We start from the raw sequence: 10,221 nt of genomic DNA on the forward strand, positions 1-10,221 counted from the left end.
GGCCCCGGGGCTCCTTACTTACCATACGACGCTGAGGGCATCTTGGCCCGAGCCCCGAATTGGCGGGGTCGGACATTGTGTAAGGAGAAATGTGGAGCTCCTGCTCGGACCGAGTACAAACAAATCCCACTGGGCTGATGACGGCTGTTCGAAGCTAGGGATGGAGTCCCCCTCTGGGACGCTGGCCCTGAAGGACCTCTGCATGTGGGATGGAGCCAAGCAGTTAGAGCCAGGACACAAAGCCCAACATGGGGCACGCCACAAAAACTGGCTGGAGACTAGTGATTCACATCTTTACAGAAATCTCTTCATAGAGCGTAATTGCAGATTTTAGTAGAGTTTAGCACTGTAGGTGGTGAAAAATGTAGTGCTAATGACTATTTTTTGGATTTTAAAATGCAAAGCCACTTATAAAAACTGTCTGTATTCTATATGTCCAGTCTGGACTGTTATTTTGACATTCACATCTTAGTCCCTGTAGTTTAGCAAAACCGCTAACTCTGAGAAAAGGTCCAGGAAAACCAGAGATTAGATGTTCTCAGTCTTGGTCCTCTTTTAGCTTTGTATGCAGATGAAGGGTATCCGAAGCATTCCCTTTCCATGTCTCAACTATCCATCTTTGAGACTTTGTGCACATCAAGGACAGGCGTATAATTCAGAACCCCTCATTTAAAGGGTTTGTTCACCCAAAAGTGAAAATTCTGTCATCATTTACTCACCCTCATGTCGTTCCAAACTCATATGGCTTTATTTCTTCTGCAGAACACAAAAGAGAATATTTTGAAGAATGTTTGAGCTTTTATCCATATTATTAAAGGACATGTATGGTGTATTTTCTTCTGTATTGATACAATCACTTTGTATGATAAACGGATTTATATCAAAAAAGGCAGCATGACAAATGTCATGTCATGTGAGAACCAATGAGGTTTGCTTTTAGTTGAGGTTTGATGCATGCATATACAGACCAATTTGATGTTCATCACTGTTCAGATTTGATTGGAGCTTTAAAGCTTGAAAATTTTGGACCCCATTGATTTCACTGTATGGACAAAACAATTTAAACATTTTTCAAAATATCTTGTGTTCCTCAGAAAAAAAGAAAGCCATATGAGTTTGGAATGACAAGAGAGCAGCTAAAGGATGACAAAGTTTTCGTTTCTGGGTGAACTATGCCTTAAATCAGATTGGATTTGGATTGTAGAATTTTACACATCTGCATCAATTATAATATATTTTCTGAGATTCTGTGTGGATGAAGTCAACCGACAATACTCAACACGGCCGAACAAGGCTGACAAGAAAGTTGACCAGAGCAAATCAATGGTTTGAGTCAATGGAAATGCCTATTGATATCTCTAATCACTCTTATTTGGACGTGCACTTTGCTCTCTCTCAGATCTCAGCTGACCTGGTTTGCCTGAGCTCGGCCCATCCCAGTGTCTGCTCTCCAGGCCAGAGCAAAGGGCAGACCTGCGGGGCAAGACACGACGAAGGTGTCTCGGCAACGGTCTGCCTGGCAGGATGAGTCTGTTCAACCCCTCTTTTGTAGACAAAAGCCAGAGGTCTTAGTTTGGCCTCTGTACAAAGACACTGAGCTACTCTTGGCAGAACTATAAACATCCTTTCCTTTATGTGGGACACTTGCCGTTGGTTAAGGAAGCACTGAAATAAACAGCGCCAAGATGTTCTTCCTCTCCTAAATCTCATATGTCCAATTAATTAGTTTATTAAGGTGGAGGAAAAAGTGTGCGCCTCCTCTCGATTGTTTCCAGACAGGTTTAATGTGCATTTAAGGCCGGACAATGGGCTGCTCATTCATATGCAAAAATGAGGTATATGGAGCAAGCCAGTTTTTGTGGGCAATGACTCAGACACCGATTGAGGGGCAGTGGGGCATGACGAGAGGCCCTCCCTGTATCTGCCTGTCGCAGCTCTCTCTGCTCCGAAAAAGAAAGGGCTGGTCTCTACCCGGTGGGGTGGGGTGGGGGGGAGAGGACAAAGAGCACAGCCGTGAAATGGCGCTTGTAAAAGACTGGCACCGACCCCCTCATTGAGATGTCAATCTGAATCGTGGTTCTGTGGGATGAGGCCTGTCATATAGCTGTTGATGAGCGGGTTTAGGGCTCCTTGCTGGTGTGGGTGGACCGGGGCGGGTCACGATCCGATGCTGTTGAGAGCCTCTTCCTTCCCACTGATTAATTTAAGCGCATTTTGCCATGAAATACACACTTTTATATATACTTCTATATTTCACTTTGTTTGGTAAGTTGCCATTTTGTGGTAATAAAAGCAGTGCTCAAGCTGCATGAACTCCATGAGTTTGTGTAAAACCTGATGGTCATGTGATTTGAGAATGATCATCTTGTGCTTCAAGAACATATGACCGTCTGCACAAAGAGTTCACGTTATCAATGGCACAACTTTGTTGAAATAAATGTATTTATAAATGTTAAATAAATGTTTTTTATAAATTCAAAATTTAATAAATTAATTTATATATATATATATATATATATATATATATATATATATACACTGATCTAGTCATAAAGCCCAAATAGGACAAGTGATTAATATGTGATCTCTAAGACAGTTTTATTGCAGCCGGTTCCTTGAAACCACTAGAGTGTGACAGGTGTGTGTGTGTGTGTGTGTGTGTGTGTGTGTGTGCGTGTGCATGCGTGTGCATGCGTGTGCATGCGTGTGTGTGTGTGTGTGTGTTTGAGAGAGACATAGATGTCAGTACCACTTGCTTCAGAATTGAACCTGATGGACAGAGAGACAAAGAGACTGTGTGTGTGTGATTTAGACGGAGAGACAATATAGATGTTCCTCAAGGCTATAGGAGCGGAAGCTGGCCAACAGGAGGTGGTAAGAATGTTAGACAGGAACAAAAGGAAAAGAGGCCTCAGAAAACCTGAAGAAACAAAGCAAGATTTCATTACCCTATAGCTTTATGTAAATGTCTTTATTTGTTTAACTATAAATGCTGCCATTTGCATGCAAATATAGATAAAGACAGAGATAAAATGACATGTATAATAACTCATAATGAATGAAAAAGGAAGATGGAAAAATATCCATCTTCATTATGTCAAACATGTTTTATGCCAAATATAAACATAAATTAATATGTAGCTGTGACAGTTTTGCTTATTGGTAGTTTGTTTAATTTGTTAAATAAATTGCTGTTTAATAAAGTGAAGTGTGTAATTTCCACATCACCAAACAAAAAAATATTATTGTAAATGTAACAGTTCTCAAACTGTTTTCTCGAACATTCCGCATGTCTGCCATTGGTCAGGTAAACAAAAAGTCCTGCCCCAAAATCACACCATTGGTTGCTGTTTCAGGATGCTCGGGACACTTAAACAAACAGTTTCAGCATTGCAATGTTCGTGTTTTCAGAAAAGTCAACATTAGTTAGCAAAAAAATCACAACTGTGACTTTGGCTTTTAAAATTTCCTCCAATTCATAAATACATAGGCAGCAGTATGTTTACAGACAGCACTGTGGGGGAAAGTTACTTTTAAAAGTAATGCATTACAATATTGCATTACCCCCTAAAAAAGTAACTAATTGTGTTACTTAGTTATACTTTTTCTAGAAAGTGTTTTTCTGCATTACATTACCTTTGCATTCATTTTTCTCATCTGGGCTGGGCTTAAATGTAAAGGCCCTTTCACATCAAAAGTAAAATGAATAAGCCTTAGGCTGAAGGAAATGCAAATTCACACCTGTACAGTAGAGGGCACAGCTTAAACAAACCTTTCAGCTGTGCTGCCATTCTGAATCGCAGAAGAATAGGATGCAGGAGAAGAAAGTACAACACTCTTACTTCAGCAAGAAAACTTATTTGAAAAAGTAACTCAGATATTTTGTTGTGAGTAATGTGTTACTTTACTAGTTACTTGAAAAAAGTAATCTGATTACTTACCTCACATTACTTGTAATGTGTTACCCCCAACACTGGACAGCAGTATGTTTTTAACAGAGTTTTTAGATGTACTGCTAGAGAAGGTGGTGATAATGTCAGTAACAATGTCAGTAATGCTCAGCTTAGCTTTTGTTGTTTTTTGTCAATTAAATTTGAAATCATTATATGAAAACCTTCTTTTAATGAAGTCTACTACAGTCTATTACAGGCGAACACTTCTTTAGGTGAACAAGTTTTTTTGCAATATTACTGAATTAATTACTTAAAAGCAATTATTTTACTCAAATTGTGGGTTTTCCTTTCCTGCTGATCTGAAAACAGTTTTGCAGCTTGTCTTCTGATGGTCAATTTTTTTTTTTATGATGGGAAGACCATGTTCTAGGCCTACACATTGGGGCAAAGTCAATCTCATCATTCTCACAACCTTACCCTTGGAGACTGACACTATTGGTCATGATGACACTATTCATCATGTCACTCATAAGGTTTGTTTCAGATCATTGTCTCCACTAAAAACAGGGACGGTTCATTGGCTTCCCCCCTCTTGTCTCTCCTTTCAGGGTCTGCAGTCAGCAATCAGAGGGTATTTAACCACAGCCATTGCCCCTTTGTGCAAAACTGCCTCAGGGTTTGGATTAATGATTATCACTAATATGCCAATATTGTATTTTCCATAATATATAATATAATATAATAATAAATACAAAAGTCACATGGACAATTATGCCTTCACTTTAATTGTATGAAAGTTGTTTTTGCCTTAGTATTTATTTTTCTCCTGAAGGCTCTTTTAAACATTATTGTAATATATCTTGCTTCTCTTGTGTTCTCTCTTTTGTTTGTGAGTTAAACTGAAGTCATTGCGGTTATCTTTGTTTTGATGATGGTGGAACTAAATGTTTCTGTTTTAGCACTCTATAAGAAATTAGTTTGTTTTTCAAAGTTGTGAATACATTCATTTTTTCCAGATGGCCTATAAAACCATTTCAGTTTCTCCTGTTAAATGAAATTTGCCACACCGTCTTGCCATAATAACCCAAGTGGGAGGAAATGTTGAGAATTTTTGAGAGGAAAAATACATTTAGTAAACATCTTTTTAATGTGCATTGAATTTCAGTGGCCTTGTCTTTTATTGTCACACCAACTTTACACAGCAAGTCTTTCTCTTCAGTGCACCAGCGTCATCCGAGGAGAACATCTCCATACAAAATGTGGCAAGTGACAAGAGCTTAGAAACAGGGACATGTGGAACAACTTTGGTTGTGGGCACCGAAACAAAGAATATGTGTTCCTGCTTTTAAAAATGGAAGGCCTATATTTTAGAGTAGGGTTTGGGCCTTCGAGAGCAGCTTGTTTGTTTAGACTGGAGGTAGTAATGTGGTAGAGGGAAACCAGGGAGACATGCGAGGAATGCAGCCAAAGCCCGACTTGGCCCCATCAAAGCCGAGGCTTGCTGCCCAGGACACTGCTGCCCTTCTCAGAGCTGTCCTCTACCAATGCACCCCTCCATCCACAGAGAAAGAGCCTCTCTGACGGCCCTCTATGGAGCCTAATGGCCTCTCAGAGCCTGAACAATGAGGGACAGTGTGGATGGATTGAGACCGTTAGCCTCCTGCTATCTGTTCATGTTTTGCTTCAGGCTGAGGAGGGTCTGCGAAAATTGTGAAGCTATGTGTGTGTGTGTGTGTGTGTGTGTGTGTGTGTGTGTTTCTAGCTGCAATAATTTTTAAATATATTTTTCTGGTATTTATTTATCTGGCAAAAAAAAAAACCCAAAAACAACAACAACAACTAGGATCTCAGGGTGAGAGCATTACATTTATAAATTACAATATTTAATTAAAGGGATAGTTCACCCAAAAATGAAAATTTGATGTTTATCTGCTTACCCCCAGGGCATCCAAGATGTAGGTGACTTTGTTTCTTCAGTAGAACACAAATGATGATTTTTAACTCCAACCGTTGCGGTCTGTCAGTCGTATAATGCTTGTCAATGGTAACTCCATCTATAAGAGTGAAAAAAACAAAACATGCACAGACAAATCCAAATTAAACCCTGCGGGTTTAGAGGTGAAAAATGATATAAATACTGTTCGGTTTCTCGCACAAACCGATTGTTTCATGTCTTAGGACATCAATGTGTCGTTACGAGCTGCAGGGTTTAATTTGGATTTGTCTGTGCATGTTTTTTTGACTCTTATCGATGGAGTTACCATTGACAAGCATTATACGACTGACAGACCGCAACGGTTGAAGTTAAAAATCATCATTTGTGTTCTACTGAAGAAACAAAGTCACCTACATCTTGGATGCCCTGGGGGTAAGCAGATAAACATCAAATTTTCATTTTTGGGTGAAATATCCCTTTAAAGCTGCAAGCAGCGATGAAAGGGCCCTTGCACTCAGGGCCACCGCTACCTGGTGGCTTTAGGAAAACAGTGAAAAGTGGGTGACATGTGTGTAAGCGAGTAAATACAGGAGAAATATGGCAGTCATTTCGACGTGCCACACTTCCTGTTGCCAGCAGGTGGCGCTATGACTAACTGAATATTGGCATATAGATGTCTACAGGCCAGGACTCTTATCAAACATGTGAAGTTTGGGGCAGTTCAGACATTGTATGCCTGAGTTGCAACAGCTTCCTGTTTCATGCGAAACTTAATTGAAATTTTGTAGGTGGCGCTATCGAGCCATTTTGCCACACCTAATTCTGAAACGCATATCAGATGTAAATTTTCACCACTTCTGATGCGTGTGCAAAGTTTCATGAGTTTTTGAGCATGTTTAGGCCCTCAAAAATGCGATTCATTTCGGAGAAGAAGAATAATTGACTGAGCAATTACAATAGGGTCCTCGCACCACCGGTGCTCGGGCCCTAAATATAAATATGTAATTGTGCAAGATGTAAACATAACTTTAAATTTGAAAGTTTAAAATTTAAACTGTTTAATATATACAACACCCTGGCAATATTTAAATTTTGGTATAAAAAAAAAAACTGTTCTACAATGCCAATACAACTCAATTGAATCTTTATGAACCAAGCCATATTAAACCATCTGAATGATCTGATTCAGTAAACCAGTGAAAAGAGAAAGTCTTTCTTATATATATATATTGTACCAATTATTTTTGAACTGTCTGAATGAAGTCACTAAAATGAATAAAAAGAGAGAAAATATATTATAAGAGAGTTGTGAACATAAGGACTCAAATCTTTTTGAGCCAATTAATTTTGATTGTCTGAACAAAGCGATTCACTAAAATGAATGTAATGGAAACAACCTTCTAGGAAAGTAGTGGACACAGGGACTTGTCTACTTTCTGATTTATTCTAAACCAACTGAAAGAACCAACTGACTAAAATGAATGAAGATACATGGCAAAAAAAATAGCAATCTAGCCTTTTTTCACACTACTCGCTAGTTAAGGCTGTAATACACTACACAATTTTTGTGCCAAGATTTTGCTCCAATTTGCAGTCTGGAGGAGTCTATGCTAGTTGCTGAAAGTAATAGATAGTCTGCAGATTTTGGACATTTGACTGATTTCAGAGAAAATTGTGTGGTGTATGATGGACAAAGGCCTTTTATTTATTTATTTTAGCTTTTTTAGCTTGTGAAAGCGTTCTAGTGCACTTATCACTGAAGAAGCTGACACAATCTGTTAGCATCTCCAGCTAGCCTATAGATAAACTGGCCCAGACAGTTGACAATGCCAGCCACGCTGTCACCCTGCCAGAAGTCCAGCTGAACCTAGGTGGTGAACAGGTTGAGGCTGTCTCTGGAAGATTTCAACCTTCCCCCTTCAACAAAAGCCATGGTTTTCTTGCAGAGTATGAGAAAAAAGATTAATGTTGAACCAAAGGCTGAGCAAACACATCTTAAGGTGAAGACACAGCTTCTGTCTGAGCATTTAAGCAAACATGCTGTTTGCTGTTTCATGTGAATCTGACAGTCTGTCATATCCTCACGATCACTAGCCCAACTGCCACCTCTCGTTGTAGCGCCGGCAACCAACATCACGCTCGGGAGCTCCACAGTTGACGGCGTTTGTTTGGCTCAGGCTAAGAAAGCATTGGCAGTTTGTTTTAATTACCCCCATGCTGGGTCTCCTCACTGGGCTCCGTATGTGAAAGCTGGCCCTCACCCATCACCCTGCCAATCGGGGGTCCACATCATATGATCTGAACTTTCTGCACCTGAGGAAAATATAATCAGCAGAACCATGAACCATGCCTTTTCAGTTCATGCTAATGTCATTAGCACTTATAGGAAAACATTTTGTAATGTAAATACATTACATTATGCACTTCCTCTCAATTCGGCAGGTCACATGTTATTTATTAGGAACAATGTAACCTTTATACGGCCGCACTGTAGACCTATTCACGTTCGTATCCTGACCTTGGCCCCTGTAATTAATAACTTCCATGACATAAAGATGCAGGTAGAAGCCTTGACCTGAGAATAATAACAGTGTCTCGTGGCTGTAGATGAAAATGCATGTAGTCTTGCCTTCTGGCTCTAAATTGCAGGGGTGGGCAGTAGCTTTGATATTTGTGGTGATGTTTGAGGATCAAACAAAACCTCGTGTGCACCTCATTCGACAAGCTTATCTGACCTCTTTGAAACTCGAGGCTCCTCTCATATGCTACGCTAAACTGGCAGCGCCTTGCTTTACAGCTCTGACTAACAGTTGCCTTTATGTACTGTAACAATAAAAGGTCCAGATAGAAATCTAGAATGCACATACTAAAATGAGCATGATTGCTTACTTGCCTCAAATTTCAGTGTAATAATCACTTTGTAACAATCCAGGTTAGCATTCATGTTATTACATGCGCCTGTTCTTTGCATACAAGTTAACAAATGTACATGTTAGCCAACATACTTAACATTCATGTTTGCAAATGTACATGTTCTTAGCATTCATGTTTGAAAATATACATGTTCTTAGACTTCATGTTAGTAAACATGCATGTTCAGAGCAAACTGTTAATATAAAATATATTTATTGCAAACAGACATGTTCTTAGCATTTATGTTTGCAAATGTAGCCTACATGTTCTCAGGCTTCCGTTCACCTCATGTCTGATTGATTCTCCATGTCTCTACTCATATCCCTCAAACTGGACATATGAGGGTATTATAAAATTTGTGGTTTCCAGACTATGAACAAATATGCCAATAAAGAAAACAAAACCTTAAAAAAATTAATTTTTGTAGTAAAATATGGGAAAGTTTTGCTCAGCTTTGCTCAGGTCTAAACTATTTTATCAGCATACTGTACATGTATTTTAATGCTGCCTTTCAAATTAAATTTTGTGCAATAATGTAGTTTCTTTTTCTCGCTCAAGACACATTAGAGAAAGTACAACCCGAATTCTGGAAAAGTTGGGATGTTTTTTTTAAAAATTTGAATAAAATGAAAAGCCTTTGCAATTTGACACTGAGGATGCCTGATACAGGTCTCAAAAAAGTTGGCATGGGGGCAACAAATGGCTGAAAAAGCAAGACATTTTGAAAAGATTCAGCTGGGAGAACATCTAGCAACTAATTAAGTTAATTGATATCAGGTCTGTAATATGATTAGCTATAAAAGGGATGTCTTAGAGAGGCAGAGTCTCTCAGAAGTAAAGATGGGCAGAGGCTCTCCAATCTGTGAAAAAGTGCATAAAAAGATTGTGGAAAACAATGTTCCTCAATGTCAAATTGCAAAGGCTTTACAAATGTCATCATCTACAGTGCATAACATCATCAAAAGATTCAGAGACACTGGAGAAATCTCTGTGCGTAAGGGACAAAGCCGAAGACCTTTATTGGATGTGGTCTTCAGGCCCTCAGATGACATTGCATCACTCATTGGCATGATTGGCAATGACATTACTAAATGGGCCCAGGAATACTTCCAGAAACCACTGTCGGTAAACACAATCCGCCGTGCCATCTGCAGATGCCAACTAAAGCTCTATCATGCAAAAAGGAAGCCATATGTGAACATGGTCCAGAAGCGCCGTCGTGTCCTGTGGGCCAAGGCTCATTTAAAATGGACTGTTTCAAAGTGGAAAAGTGTTCTATGGTCAGACGAGTCCAAATTTGATATTCTTGTTGGAAATCATGGACGCCGTGTCCTCTGGGCTAAAGAGGAGGGAGACCTTCCAGCATGTTATCAGCGTTCAGTTCAAAAGCCAGCATCTCTGATGGTATGGGGGTGCATAAGTGCATACAGTATGGGCAGCTTGCATGTTTTGGAAGGCACTATGAATGTTGAAAGGTAT

This window comes from Ctenopharyngodon idella, chromosome 21, assembly GCF_019924925.1.
Source record: "Ctenopharyngodon idella isolate HZGC_01 chromosome 21, HZGC01, whole genome shotgun sequence".
Taxonomy (NCBI): Eukaryota; Metazoa; Chordata; class Actinopteri; order Cypriniformes; family Xenocyprididae; genus Ctenopharyngodon; species Ctenopharyngodon idella.